General features: G+C 47.8%; 1 protein-coding gene across 1 annotated transcript in view; it reads right to left on the bottom strand.

Annotated features, from left to right (window-relative positions):
- LOC121292179 (probable G-protein coupled receptor 132) overlaps positions 1-8,827 on the bottom strand; it is a 92,228-nt gene extending 83,401 nt beyond the window's left edge. Inside the window, exon 1 of the transcript XR_005946208.1 lies at positions 8,746-8,827. The gene's annotated coding sequence lies outside the window, so the exon portion shown is untranslated. The remainder of the gene's footprint in view (positions 1-8,745) is intronic.
- Between the last annotated feature and the right edge of the window lie 7,311 nt (positions 8,828-16,138).

Genomic DNA, 16,138 nt, shown 5'->3' on the forward strand with positions numbered 1-16,138 from the left:
CTACCCTACCAAATCTTTTTTTAACATTTCAAGTTCTTCAATCAGATCTTGCAATGCTTAATCTTCTCACCTGGAGGAAATACAAACCAAGTTCACATATTTCGATCCCTTCCCCCCACCCCACCCCCACCAGGGCTATCTGTCGCTTGCTCATTCTGCTTTCTACTATTAATGTCCCATTAGCACTTCCTTTGGCTAATATCACCACCATCAACACCCCTTTAACCTTTTGTCTATGACATCTTTTGCAATCTCTCCTTTGCCTCCACCTATTGCTGCCCTTCTACCCAGCTCCACCTGTCCCACCGCCCCCCCCCACCTTAAACAGCTTCTATTTTACCTCATTTCTATTTCTCTTTAGTTTTGAGGAAGAGTCACATGGACTCGAAACATCAATTCTATCTTCCTCTCCCAGATGCCGTCAGACCTGCTGAATTTTTCCAGCTATTTTTGTCTTTGTTCCAAGTTTACACAACCTGTCCTCAACCTCTAAGCCCTGGTAACGTCCTGGTAAATTGTACTGTGCGCACTGAAAACCTAATATAACCTTCCTAAGCTGTGGTGCCCAGAACTGAACACAGCACTGTCAGTGAGGTCTGACACCTTCCTCATTTTGGTATATCTACCCTTTGTGACAGAGCTCAGCATTCCATTAGCCTTTGGCTTACTTAATATGACTGTTGACAGGTTTTTAATGATCCGTGTACATGATCAACCAAATCTCTCTGCTCCTCCACATTTGCTAATCTCCTACCATCAAGAAAATATTCCTGCTTCTCTCTCAGAGGCAACACTGAACTCCATGTGCCACAGTTTCAATCACTCCGTGGAGATTATGTGGACTTTGTACAGTGGTGTACAACAGCTGGTAGCGAATGGACTATTTCTGCTCCTAATTGTTGTGTTTATGTTCTTGTGAGTCAGCAGCTACCCTGTTTTACAGCTCTCCCAACTTCTACTTTCATAAAAGTCAAAGTTGTGCCCCCACTTAGTTTATGTCCCATGTAGAAGATAATAGCTTGCATTTCTATAGCACCTTTACAACATCCCAAAGAGCTTTAGACAATGAAGTATTTTTTGAAGTGTAGTCACTGCTGTAATGTAGCAAACGTGGCAGCCAATTTACACACAGCAAGTTCCCAAAAACAGCAAGGTGACAGAGACCAGATCGTTTGTGCTTCGTGGTGTTAGAATAAATATTGCCCATGACACTAGGAATTCCCCCTACTCTTCTTGGAAAAAAAACAATGGGACTTTGGATGTCAACCCAGAGAGCCAACAGGCCCTCAGTTTCAAATCATACCTGAAAGATGGCACCTCTGACAGCCCAGCACTCAACTGGATTGTTAGTCTAGGTTTGTGCTTGAGTCCCTGAACCCACAAGCACCTGACTCGGAGGTGAGAGTGCCACATACTGAGCCATGCCCCTGCTCCATCTACACAACTCTAGACGTGGCTGTCGAAACTGGTCTATCAGGCTCAGTCCAATATTGGACAGAGCATCTATAAACTGGGGCATCAAGAACGCTTGAAAGCTCATACTTTACAAAAGGAACCTTTCAGGATTTAAAAACAGGATTTCTGCCTAATGTACATCATGGGGAGATTTGCCATCTCTGGTTGTATATAATTCTGGAGGAATCATCACATGTCCTCCAACCATCCCACCCAAAAACTTTCACCATTTGTTGTCCAACATGTCCAGCCCCTCAATGAGCCACCTTCGCAGCCAATCAGAAAGCAAATAGACTCTTGATTATTTCCTCAGGCTGTCACTTTCAGCCCTGAAAAGTGCCCGGTTTGCCTCAGATTACCCTGGAAGGGCAAAGGTATCTCAAAAATTTAAGCAACAGGTGAAGCTAGCTGTTTCACGCTGCTACTATGCAGTAGCAACACGAGTGGTATTCACCACTAACAGGATGCTGCCCTCAGGCCAAAAAGATGTTCTGTCTATCACACAAATGAGTAATGTGGTGTATGAATTTCGATGCCAGTGTGATGCTCGGTATGTAGGCCGTATGTCCCAAAGACCAACAGATCGTATCAAACAGCATGTCCCAGCCACTGTTCACAATGGGCAACATACAGACCGTACCCAACCAGCCCGTACTTGCAAAACTCAAAACACAGTGTCCAACATTAGATGTGATTCCGTGATTGGACAACATTTGCTAAATAATCCTCCGTGTGCTAAAAATTACGCTGACAACCAATTTAAGATTGTCAGTAGGGCTCACAATGTGGTGCATTTCCGTGTACTGGAAACTACATACATCAATACACAGGGCTCTGTTCTTTGCGGACAGAAAGAACATGTACACACATTGTGCCTATTTCAGCTAAACAAAATAAGTGACAGCCACTCGCTGATTCATTCCTCAGGGTAATGCGTTGACCAATCAGGGTCAAGCTGCCTGGTTTAAATTTCAAACAATGCTTGGCAGTTAACTGTCAGTCACCATCACTGGTGTATTCTCCATGGCAACGCCTCTACCAATCAGACAGTACTTGTCAATCAATCAACACTGCCTTCTTATACAGTATAAATTGTTGTTTTCCCCTTATGTTGGTACTCTTGCAAAGTGTTCTGATGGGTGCGAGATGAGAAGCTTCAGCATGTCTCTTTTTTCAGCAATACTCAAGTTCTGTACTACCAAACAACTCTCGATTATCCGATTTGATGATTCTTGACCATCAGTTAAAAAGACTGTATTCCCTATCTCACATGTTCACAAGTAAACAACAGTATTCAAATAAATAAAATTGAAATAAACGTTCCTGTCCCTCTACAATGATGGGTGCCACGGGAGGGCCTGGAAAATCCCGGCCTCAGTAACCCTGTCCTCAGAACAATATAACTCTCTCTCCCTGATGGCATCCTTTTGAAAAGCAAGGACATAAAAGCAAAATATTGTGGATGCTGGAAATCTGAAAATAAAAGCAGGAAACGCTGGGAAAACTCAGCAGGTCTGGCAGCGCCTGCGGAGAGAGAGACAGAGTTAACGTTTCGAGTCCGTGTGACTCTTCTTCAGCTGAGTTTTTTCAGCATTTTCTGTTTTTATTTTGCGAAGCGTCTGGATTCTGCCAAATTTATCTTCTTCTCCTGATTCTGGGGGAGTTGGGACCTGTACAAGCCAGATAGGTTGGAACTCAGCGCCAGAGATAATATAGTCACGGACGAGGCTCACCCCCACGTGGTTGGGAAGGATTGGAAACCTGAGCATAGGTTCAGAAGGGAGAGAAACCAAACAGAAAAGGAAAGACAGAAAGTTATTACACGTGGAAAGCCATAGGAACTAATGCTCGAAAATAGACAACAAGACATTGTTCGGTGATTAGTGGCGTATATTTCATCGCAAGGAACCTGGTGAATAAGGCAAATGAACTGAGGACACAGGTAGACACTTGGAAATGCGATATGATAGCTATTATTGAGACATGCTTGAAAGAAGGACAGGAGTGACGATCAACATTCAGGGTTACAGGACTTTTAGCCAGGATAGAACACAAAGGAAGGGGAGTCTTAATATTGGTTAAAAAGCAATTACAGATGTGGGGAGGGAATGACATGCCAGAAGGGTCATCAAATGAGGTCATGTGGGTTGAACTGAAGAACGAAAAGGGGTAATCCCACTGCTGGGATTGTACCGTACACACCCAAACAGTCAGCGGCAGATAGAAGAGCAAATATATAGGCAAGTCTCTGGCAAGTGTAGAAGCATTAGGGCCTGTCACAATGGGGGATTTCCACCAGGCTATTATTAACACAGATAGAATTGGTGTGAAAGACATGGACAGAGGGAGCAGAACTCTTAAAATGTTTTCAGGAGAACCTTTTTGGTTAATAAATGGCAAGCCCAAGAGAGGAGGCAGTTTGGAAGGCGGTAGGGGTATCAGTGGGAGAGCATTTTGGTTTTATTGATCAGAATTCAATTATAGTTAGGCCAGAATTTTAGGCTCCCCTGTCCCGGCAGGTTCTGAGGCAGTTGCTTGAGTGGGAGGGTGGGGTGGGGTTGGGGGGGGGGGTGGGGTGGGGTGGGGGGGGGGGGGGGGGGGGTTGTGGGGGGGGGTGTGGGGGGGTGGGTGGGGGGGGAGGGGCGTGAAATTGCATAGACAGGATTCCCTCCTCACCCGCCCAGACCTCACAGTGATTTTACACTAGGGTGGCCAGGGCCTTGACCGGGAAGCCCACCCTTGCCCTAGTTGAGGCCCTTAAGTGGCCAATTAATAGCCAGTTAAGGCCAGTGGGGAGCACCTCCATGACAAGCCCCCTTCTGACTGGGGGTGCCTTCCCCTTAAGGCCCAGCGACATCCGGACCTCCTCCAACCCCCAGCCTATCCCCTAAGACTCCAATACTCCTCCCCCACTTACAAAACCCCAGGCCTTCCCTACAATGACCACCCTGGGACCTCTGCCACTTATCTGTCCTCCGACTTCATGCCTGGCAGTTCCCTGCAGTGCCTCCTCCGGCCATTGCAGCGCTGTTGCTGGAGGGACTGGAGAGCTGCTGGCCAATCTGATTGGCCGGCAGCTCTCCAAGGTGGGACTTCCTCTGACTGAGGGACAGGAGTCCCACCTTACACCAATCAATGCCCGTTAGAGTGTAAAATGGCAGCGGGGCTCATGGAGCTGGTGGGATGTGTTCCAAGCACCTGCCATCCTAAAAGCTTCACCCTTAGAGTAATTATGGGAAAGAATAGAACAAGGGCAAAAGTTTTAAACTGGGGACAGGCTGCTTTTACTAAGCTGAGATGTGATTTGGTAAACGTGGACATGAAACAGTCACTTGAAGGTAAATCAGTGTCAGAGCAGTAGGAGGAAGTCAAAGACCAGATAAACAGATTTCAGAACGATAATGTTTCCGCATAGAAAATTGACGGGATTCCCAAATCTAGACCCCACCACCGCCACCCCACTCCCACCCCACCCCTCGATGTCAAAGGTCATACAGAGTAGGATAGGGCAAAAAAAAGGGAAGTTTAGGTCAGATACTGAGAGCTAAGAGCTGCAGAAAGTCAAGAGGAGCATAGGAAGTGCAGGGGTGAACTCAAAAAGGGACATTAGGAAAGCAAAAATATGGCGTGTAAAATTATTTGCAATGAAAACCAAAGATGTTTGGAAATACCTGAAGAGCAACAGGATGAGCCGGGTCAATTAGAGACCAAACAGGTAACTTGTGTGTGGAGATGGAAGGTACGGGCATGGTTCTTAATGAATATTTAGCAACTGTTTTCACAAAAGAGAGAGGCAAAGCAGACATTGTGGTTAGGGAGGAGGAGTTTGAAATACTGGATGGGGAAAACATTGTGAAGGAAGCAATATCAAGGCCTCATGTTGCACTGTTGGTTAAAAATTGAGAAAGGGATCTATCAGCCTGACCTCAGTGGTGGAAACGTTATTGGAAAGAAATTCTGAAAGGCGGTGTAAATCATCATTTAGAAAAGCACAGGTTAACCAAGGACAGTCAGCGTGGATTTGTTAAGGGACTGTCGTGTCTGACTAACTTAACTGAATTTTTTGAGGTGGTAACAAAGAGGGTCAATGATGGTGGCACGTTTGACATTGTCTACGTGGATTTTAACAAGGCTTTTGACAAGCTCCCCATATGGTAGACTAGTCAGAAAGTAAAAACCCTTAGGATCCAAAGGCAAGCGGCAAGTTGGATCCAAAATTGGCTGAAAGACAGGGAGCAAAGGGTAATGGCTGATGGGTCCTTTAGTGACCAGAAAGGGGTGGGATTCCACAGTTCCTGTTCTTGGTTTATACCTACCGATCCTTGAAGGTCAGAGGACAGGTAGATAAGGTGATCATGAAGGCATATTGGAATACTTTATTAGCTGAAGCATAGAAAATAATAGCAGGGAGGTTATGCTGGAACAGTATTAATTAGTTAGAGTGTAGCTAGAGTATTGTGTCCAGTTCTGGTCACCGCATTCCAGGAAGGATGTGGTTTCAGTGGAGAGGATGTAGGGGAGATTTATGAGGATGTTGTCAGGAATTGGGAATTTTAGCTATGAGAAAAGATTTGTTAAGGCTGGGTTTCATTCTCCTTGGTCCAGGGGACGTTGAGGGGAAATTTAATTGAGGTGTATAAAATTATGAGGGGCCGAGATAGAAAGACCTATTCCCCCTCACGGAGAGGTCAATAATATGGGGCATAGACTTAAAATAATTGGTGGAAGGATTGGAGGGGATGGAGGAGAAATTTTTTCACCCATTGCATGGTGAGGGTCTGGCACACACTGGCTGAAAGGTTGGTAGAGATAGAAACTCCCATCACATTTTTAAAAATATTTGGAGTTGCACTTGAAGTGCTGTAAACTGCAGGACAATTGGCCAAGAACTGGGACGTGGGATTAGGCTGGAAATGGTTTAGTCAGCTGGGCACAGGCATGATGGGCTCAATGGCCCTCCTCCCGTGTAGTAAAGGTTTCTTTCTTTTTATATTTCTGTGGGTGGAATCATCCCAGATTTGCACTAAGTGCGGTAGCGGGAGGGTAAAAGGGACATCTTACTCTCCGCCCACAATGGCGGGTTTTCACACCGTATCGTCCCAAATGCACCACGTTACTTATACATTCCCCAGAAACAGGCCCTTTTCATGGTGGGAGTGCTCCAATTCGCCCACCACGCCGTCACCTCGCTGCTTCATCACGCCAGGCACCATGTTTAATGTACAGCCGCACTCAGTGCTTCCAGCCCAGGACTGCAGTGAAGAAGACACGAAGGGCAAGAAGATTGCAGCCCTCGAGCACCTTTTGAATGCCATGGAGGCCACTGTGATGTCCTCTACCCCCCATTCTGCCCTCTGGAGGGGCAGCTACATTACCACTCCAAGATGCCAGTGGTGATCAGTGCCAATGCTGCGCAGAGGAGGCTGGTCATCCAATGCAGATAGAAGGCAAATGATCTCATCTGTGCAGCCAGGGTATGGCAACCATCCCATCACTCTAAACTCACACACTCACAAGCCCATCACACATTCACTGGCATCTCTCTCACTGCCAGCTCAAGGGACATCACCACCCATTCTCACACACACACCCTCACATGTCCATCTGGCCTCATCTCCTCTGGAGGCTGCCTCCTCAGCCCTCACCATCTTGAGGCCACTTGCACAGATCAACATGTGTCCCCCACACATACCCTGGGATACCCTCCTTCCCCAGTACAGCCCTCACCCTGCAGCCTCTTCCCTTACCTGAGGCCACCTCACCCCCTTCCCCAAGCAAGCCCCAATCCTGCAGCCATTGAAAGTCCACCCACATATGGAGACCTACCCATGATCCCCCCCCAAAAAGTGATGCGGTGGTGTCTGTGAAGCCTGGCGCTGATGACTGCGAGAGCTGACTGAGGCAAAGTAGGCAAACCAACCTCGAATTCCGGAGTGAAGTGCAGCCCCCCCCAGTTGCACGCCTTATATATGTTGTTGTGGGATGTGTCGGCGTATTTTCCTGACGATGTGGGCGGACGGTGGGGTGGGGGTGGGGGATGGGACGAGTCTGATGGGCTGGCCTGATAATGATTTGCTGATGTGTTACAATCAGGTCCCCGATGTCCGATGGTGAGAAACATGGCCCACCATCAGCGGACAGAGCGGACAATCGCTCACTGGTTTCACCCCACAGTGAAAGCGACTCTCGGCCTTCTCGCCATGTTGTCTGCTCGCTGAGCGTGCTGCCAGCGGGCACAGAAAAATCCCGGCCAGGAGAGACTGAGCGATCAGAGACAGGGAGCGTGAGAGGGAGAGTGAAAGAAAGGGACGAGAGGGAGAGATAGAGAGATTGAGAGTGAGAGAGACACAGAGTATACAAGCAAGAGAAACTGGGAGACAGAAATTGAGAGAAGGTGGCCAAAATTTCCGCTGGTCGGATGGGCACACGGTCCAACCCCAGTGGGAATAAACTGACGCACGATGACGTTGGGTGAGGGTCCCGACATCATCACACACCCACGTGATATTTCAGTCGACGGGCGCTGGTGGGAGCAGCAGCACAAGTAAGAGGCCTATTAAGAGGCCTTTGAAGCAATAACTAAAATTCAATATTTCACTGCCTGTGCAACATTACGCTTGGCGGGCGGGTGAAAAGGCCAAGCGGCCTTTGGGTTTCTTTAGGAAATCGAGGGCGGGATGAGGTTTCAAGCAGCAAATCAAAATGTTTAAATTCCATTCATACCACGACCCTGGCTCAAGTGACAGAGTCACGCTGGGGGAACATGTTGTTTAACATTTCATAATTCTTTATTTTAAATTTTTTTTTAAATCCTCATCCGCTGGGGCATCTCTCTCTGTGCCTCAGGGGGCTTTTCCTGAGGGGGTGGGGGGCACATAGGCAGTGTCTCCCCCACAACCCCCCGCCCCCCCCCCCCCCCCCCCCGCCTCCTCCTCCGCTCACCCTCCTTCCACCCACCCCCACCCTCCTCCCCCTTCATTGTCCAGCCAGCGTGAAATTGCGGCCCTGGCCGGATCGCAGGCGGCGGGTCAGCTTTGCGGCCGCTTCCGCTCGCCCGCCCGGCGAGGGCAAAGTCCTGCCCGGTGTGTGAAAGAGACAAAGTGAGAGAGAGTGGAGTGTCAAAGACCTAACGGAAAACAATGGCTGTGATTGTGATCTGGCTGGTTGGCTGGTCTGCTTCGTATCAGAGAACAGGATTAAAAGATATTCGACACACAAGTACATCGAGCGTTCTGTGCAGCCACAAGAATAGTTACAAAGCGCTGGAGGCACTGCCTGCCTGTCACTCACCACAGTCTGCTTCTCAACGTGACTCAATCCTTTCCCTTGCTCACATTTTACTCCGGTAACTTTGCTCCCTCTGTAACTCTCACTCCATTCTCCTCCTGCCGTCCCTCCACTCCTCTAACTTCCAGACACGCTTCCAAACTTTGGGAGGTTGGATGGCCGGCAATTTTAGTGCCCCCCCCGCCCCCACCCCCCCCCCACCCACCCACCGACTAACAAGCAGACATTCCGTGTGTGTGTACAGGAAGCCTACACAGCTCTTCCTCTTTCCACTGGGTCAGTCAGCGTGTTCATGTGAACTCCAACACCACAAAACATTAGGGAGATCCCCCAGTTGTAGAATCAGAAACCCAGGGTGGGGAGGAAGCGTTGGGAGGGTTGCAGTGAGAAAGTTCCACTTTCCCACCCCCTTCTCAGTCTGCACCTCGAGCCCTCTCACTGCATCTGCCCACAGTGGCCAGCTCTCCTCCAACCACCCCATTTTGTTCTCTCTGATTCTAACCATTGACCCCCCACTGGCCCCTCCCCCACCCCCCCCCCCCCTAACCACCATTCACCCCCCACCCCCCCTCCTTCTCTCTCTGTGCTGCAGCCCCTCTCTTGGCCTCCTGCAGCTCCCAGATACCCGATGGCCAGGAGGCAAGCTGGATGACGATTGATAGGCCATTCAACTGTGGAGGGCATTGTGGCTGTGCCTCTTCCTGCCCTCGCTCCCTCGGTCCGGAATTTTCAGTGGGAATTCTGGGGCAGAGCTTACCACTGGTTGGATGTATTCATCCCATGACCGCTCACCTCCAATCACCCCCCCACCCCGTAAACTGGCCTTTTCACCCCCTTTCCGATGTTCCTATAACTAATTCATGAAATTGATCAAATATTAAGAATATTTAGGTCAAACTCCTGGAACTCCCTCCCTAACAGCACTGTGGGTGTACCTACACCACATGGACTGCGGCGGCTCAAGAAGGCAGCTCACCACCACCTTCTCAAGGGGCAATTAGGGATGGGTAATAAATGCTGGGACCAGCCAGCGAAGCCCACATCCTGTGAATGAAAAAAAATTCCAATGATTTTTCTGTCGGGTTCTTGCTGGAAGTGGTGAGGTAGAGATTAATTGTCACTCCGGAAGACTTGGGAGGCTATTCTGGAGGGTTGGAGACTCCTAATACCCACATCGGACTCGAAAGGCCCAGGGACTCAAGTGGGGGTGCGACGGGGTTGCCTGCCCCAATCCCACCCCCAACGGCAGCACAAAGGCTTTTCCCCGGGCGTGTTTCACGCTGACTGGCCCTTAATTGGCCAACCCGTGTAAGATCGCAGAAGGAGGCTGATCACAGGCAGAAGCACATTTCATCTCCGCTTCCAGACCCTCCGATCACACACACCCAATGAGCACAAAATTCAGGCCATAGGATTTTCGAAGGTGACTACCAATGCATCCTCTATCTTTCGAGCCACTGCCTTCAACATTCTGGGAAGTAGAATATCAGCTCTCGGGGACTTACCCAACTTTCAGCCACATTAATCTCTCCAGTACCACTGTTTTCCAGATACTAATTTCTTTCAGTTCCTCATTCCGGCTAGTCCCTTGGTTCTGTCATATTTTCAGGGAGGTTTTTTGTACCTCCCTTTGTGAAGACGGACACAAAGGGGGAAGTTCTCCCCCTGTCGGGTGTTGGGGGGGGTGGGGGGGGGGAGTGTGAGAGCGGGGCGCAGGTGGAGACGCCTCCAATCGGCGCCCCCAATCGGGGGCATTCTGCTATTTTACGTGGGCAGGAAAATTAAGGCCCACCCGGCGTGACATCCACCAGGAAGTGCTATGCGCTCCCTGTGCGGCTGGTGGGAAGGGGGGGATTCCCTCAGCCGGGAGTGCAGGAAGGGGGGGATTCCCTCAGCCGGGAGTGCAGGAAGGGGGGGATTCCCTCAGCCGGGGGTGCAGGAAGGGGGGGATTCCCTCAGCCGGGAGCACTGATCTCCCTGAGGCTAAGTGCTGCCTCGGGGAGATAGGCTCCAAATTCAAAATTGTAAAACAAATGACAGCAAGATTTCCCTGACATGTCCCCTCATGTGACATGTCCATCACTTTCACTGAAACCTTCATTAAGTATTGAAAAACCCTCATGAAGCCTCATCCCATCCGTGGATGAGGTTTGATGCTTTTTCTAATTCCCGCCAGCGCTCTCGGCCTCCCCGACAACCTTAGGCTGGACGGGCAGGTCCATTAATGATGCTAATTGCTTTTCAATGGTCTCATTGACAGGTCGGTGGGCGCGCAGCTGATTCGGCTGTGCCCCCGCCGACCCGGAAATGGAAATGACGCGGGGTGATGGTGGGAGTTCCACGTTATCCCGCATCATTTTATGCACCGGCGAGTGGGCCCTGCCCCCACTCGCCAACTGGAAGATCTTCCCCAAAATATTTGTTTAGTTTCTCTGCCACTTCCTTATTCCCTGTTATAAATTCTCCTGACTCTGCCTGTAATGGACCCACGCTTGATTTTGTTAACCCTTTCCTTTTCACATACCTACAGAAGCTTTTACAGTCCTTTTTTTGTTTCTTGCTAGTTTACTTTGATATTCTATTTTCTCTTTCTTTAACAGTTTCTTGACCCCCCCCCCCCAACTATGCTGAATTCTAAAATGCCCCCAGTTACTACTTTTTCTTGGCAACTTTATAAGCCTCTTTCTTTGATCTAATACAATCTTTAGCTTCTCTTGTTAGCCATGGCTGGATCACTTTTCCCGCTGGATTTTTTTTACCTTAAAGGAATGTAACTTTGTGGTAAACTATGTATTAATTATTTCAATGCTAGCCATTGCCTGTCTACCGTCATATCCTTTAATGTGGTTTCCCAATCCACCACAGCCAACTTGCCCTTCATACCTTCATGATTTCCTTTGTTTAAATTGAAGACCCTAGAATCAGCTTTGGTGACCCTGCAACCATGTCTCCACAATGGTAATTAGCTCATACCTGTTGCTTCTGTTGGTACCACCAATTCATCGACCTTGTTGTGAATGAGTGCATTCAGAGGGAGTACTTTTAATGCTGTCTTTTTAAGGTTTTCGCAACCTTTAGCCTTATCTGTTGGCGCACTCTTAAGTTTGTATACTCTGTCCTTCCTGCTACTCTAATTAGCATTTCCCTTATTGCTGTTTTGCTGTTTTGCCTTGTCCTCTCCCTTTAGTTCATCACATCTTTCCTTATCTGATTCCACACCCCAGCTATTTATTTTGAAGCCCTCTCTACCACCCTAATTACACAACTCACCAGAGCACTGGTCCCAGCATGGTTCAGGTGAGGACCATTGTAACGGTCCAGCTCCCACTTTCCCCAGCATTGATGCCAGTGCCCCAGATTCGAAAATCATTTCTCCCACACCAGTCTTTGAGCCACACATTTAATTCTCTAATCTTATTTACCCTACTCCAATTTGCTTGTTGCTCAGGTTATAATCCAGAGATTGTTACCTTTGAGCTTCTGCTTTTTGATTTAATCCCTGGCTGCTCATACTCCCTAAGCAAAAATGCTTTCCTAGTCCTATGATATCATGGGTACCTACTTGGACCATGACAACTGGATCCGCCCCCTCTCACTGCAAGTTCCTGTCCAGCCCAGAGCAGATGTCCTATCCCTGGCACCGGGCAGGCAACACAGCTGTCTAGACTCCCACTCTTGCCTGCAAAGAGCTGTGTCTATCCCCTTGACTCTACTGTCCCCTACTAGCACTACATTCCTATTAGCTCCCCTCACTTGATTGGCTTCCTGTGCCATGGTGCCTTGGTCAGTTTGCTCGCCCATCTTGTAGTTACCACTTACATCCGTACAGACTGCGAGAACCTCAGATCTGTTGGACAATTGAAAAGACCAAGGCTCTTCCACTTCTATCTTCTCCATTTCCTTACCTGCTTCACAACCTCCTGTCTCTGGCCATGAACCAAATCAGATGACCCTATCCTAAAGGGTTTGACACCTCCTGGAACAAACTGTCCAGGTAATTTCCCCCTCCCTGATGCATTGCAGTATCTGAAGCTCTACCTCCAGCTCAATAAATCTGAGCCAAGCTCCTCCAGCGACGGACAGTTGCTGCAGACATGTTTGTCCTGGGACACCCCGGTGTCCAAGAACTCCCACATTCTCCAGTCGCAACACATCACCTGTGCTGCCATTTTTATAGTGTTAATTAATTAAATAATTATTTTTACTAATTAAATTTTAATTAATGTCTCTAGTCATGCTTGTGTTCATATTCTTATTATTTCCATAAATGTTCTTCTTACCCCAATTGAAATTCCCCAGTTATGATAAATACTCAACAGCCAACCTAATAAGCATTACTGCTCTTTGTAGACCTTTTACTATGAATAAAACATTACAATTACTAAAATTACTTGAGTTTTGAAAGGGAAATGAGAAAATAATCACCAACCAATCAGCCGCCTTTATCCTGAGAGGTCACATGAATTTCTCAGAACGTGGATGGTCGTCTCTGGTGCCAGGGACTGAACTGGCTTCTTTATGAAGTCTGCTGGCTCACTGCTCTCATGGTCTCTTATGAAGTCTCTTTACAAGATAGCTACTTAAGCCAACAACACCTCCTCCCTCCCTGCACTGAATTCCCTCGCTTGCCAAATTCCTGAGCTCACACTTTGTGTCTAGCTGCATTTGGTGGTGAGCTGCTCTCTTCATGCTCGCTTACTTTGAGTGCTTAGCAAGACCACCTGCATTTTTAACTCCTGAAATTCTGCAGAGATGAGCCAACACTGCTGTCTCGAGAAACCAGTTCCAGCTAGTTATTTAATTAACTAACTGCAGCTGCATCTCCAGTAGACAGCCTGTTTATCCATGACCATGACTGAAAGGAACTTAATTTTAACAGTAAATTGTAATTAAATGCTAAATACAAACTAGACTAGATTTTAGAAAGAGATTAACCCTAAAAATTAACCCTTAAAATTTCCTCACTCACAAACTCAATATCTGGCTGCACTCAGTGATGAGCTGCTGTCTTCGTGCTTGCTTCAAGGCTGCTAGACAAGCTCATTCTGGGTTCCACACCTCCTGCTTGAACAGGCCAAGCTCACCAGGACTGCAGGCTGTAGCCACAGCGAGAGGACATGAAACTGTGAATAGACAGATAAAGGCACCGACTACCTAAATGGTTAGCTTTCAGTGAAGGCAGCAGCATTAATGCAGTGAAACAGCAACAAGAGAATGCAACACCAGACAGGGAGAAAGATGTGCAAGAGCTGTGGTCAACCACATGGCTTCGCAGACATAAAGAAACGTTCCACATTTGGATCAAACTGCTGAGCTTGTGGGAAGGACCATCACTGAGACAAGATATGCAGAACAAAGAAAGAAGATGGTAAACCTGTTATCAGAGAGAGAGCAATGAGAAGCAAAGGAAACCAAAACATCCAAACTCTGGAAGATAGCGATGAGTTTAAGGACATAATAGACATCAGAGCCATACTAATGCATGAAATGGCTGGATGATCCCAGAGAGAAGAAATTCACACAAGCATTCAGATCAGGAAGAGATTGAGAAATAAGCCCAAAACTATACATCTGAAGCTGAAATGGATACTGGAACACAGAGCGAACAGGTACACTATGGAGGATACAAGTAACATCCCAGAAACTTATATGAATGACTTGGATGAAGGAACCAGAGGTATAGTTGCTACATTTGCTGATGACACAAAGATAGGTAGGAAAGTGAATTGTGAAGAGGACATAAGGAGGGAACAAAGTGACATAGATAGAATAAGTGAGCGGGCAAAGATCTGGCAAGTGGAGTATAATGTGGGCAAATGTGAAATTATCCATTTTGACAAGAAAAATAAAAGAGAAGCACATTATCTAAAAAATGAGAGATTTCAGAGCTCTAAGATGCAGAGGGATCAAGGTGGCAGTGTGCATGAACCACAGCAGGTTAGTATGGAGGCCCAGTGACTAATGAGGAAAGCTAATAGAATGTTATCGTTTATTGTGAGGGGATTAAATACAAAAATGGGGAGGTTATGCTTCGGTTATATTAGGCATTGGTGAGGCCGCATCTTGAGTACTGGTCTCCTTATTCAGCAATGGATGTAAATGCATTGGAAGCAGTTGAGAGAAGGTTTACGAGATTAATACCTGGGCCTGAATTTATCGGGTGGTAGGCAGGCTCGGCGGGAATGGGTGGGGTGGCTGCGGAGCTGATTGCTGCCTGTGATCGTCTCCGCGCCGCCATTTTACACGGGCGGGCCAATCAAGGCCCACCCAGCGTAAGACACGAGCCATAGTGCTCAGCGCTACCTGTGCGGGCGGGGGTGGGGGGGGAGGAGGAGAGAGAGTCAGGGGCAGACGCTCTTTCACGCATGCAGGCGCAAGCCAGCGCTTTAATCTCCCTGAGGGACGGAGCTGCCTCAGGGAGATTGAATCACTGTCGTAATTAATGAATAAATAGATTAAAAATTTATTCAAACATATTCCCCCCCCCCCCAACCCACCCCACCATGAGACCGTGTCAAATGAGATGGGACATGATTTTCTATTTAGGAAAATTTTTTAAATTTAATCAATAAAAGCTTTAGGAAACCTCACCCTGCTCGTGGATGAGGTTTCTGAAAAAACCTGAAGGCCTCTTGGCCTTGTCGCCTGCCCTCGCCAACCTTCAGTCAGTGTGTCAGTCTCGCCCGCCTCGCATGCTGACTGAAAAATCCTTCCCCTGGAACGGGCAGGTTGTCTTATGCGGAAAGGCTGAACAGGCCAGTCTCGTATCCGCTGGAGTTTAGAAGAGTAAGAGGCGACTTGATTGAAACCTTTAAGATCCTGAGGGGTCTTGACAGGGTGGATGTGGAGAGGAGGTTTCCTCTTGTGGGAGAATCTAGAACTAGGGGTCACAGTTGAAAAGTAAGGGGTCACCCATTTAAGACCGAGGTGAGAAGAATTTTTTTTCTCTGAGGGTCATGAGTCTTTGGAACTCAAAAGACAATGGAAGCAGAGTCTCTGAATATTTTTCAGGCAGAGATGGATGGATTCTTGATAAGAAAGGGGGAGTGAAAGGTGATAGGGGTTAAGGCAGGAATGTGGACTGAGGTTAAAATCGGATCAGCCATGATCTTATTGAATGGTGGAGCAGGCTCGAGGGACCAAGTGGCCTACTCCTGCTCCTAATACGTATGTTTGTATATTTGTATGTGTGTCCATATGCTCGTATCATCCAGCTTACTCTATACCAGAAGATCGTGCCTGACAATTTGAAAGAAGATGGGTACTCAAGGAAAGGTGCTCTGAAACTGAGCAAAATCATGCTAATGGAATATGGGGAACTGAGATCGTACAGTGAGGAACAGCCAAATCAGAGGAACAAAGGAAAAGATTTTAACTGTATGTTCTACCTCACTGA

The sequence above is a fragment of the Carcharodon carcharias genome, chromosome 20, assembly GCF_017639515.1.
Source record: "Carcharodon carcharias isolate sCarCar2 chromosome 20, sCarCar2.pri, whole genome shotgun sequence".
Classification (NCBI taxonomy): Eukaryota; Metazoa; Chordata; class Chondrichthyes; order Lamniformes; family Lamnidae; genus Carcharodon; species Carcharodon carcharias.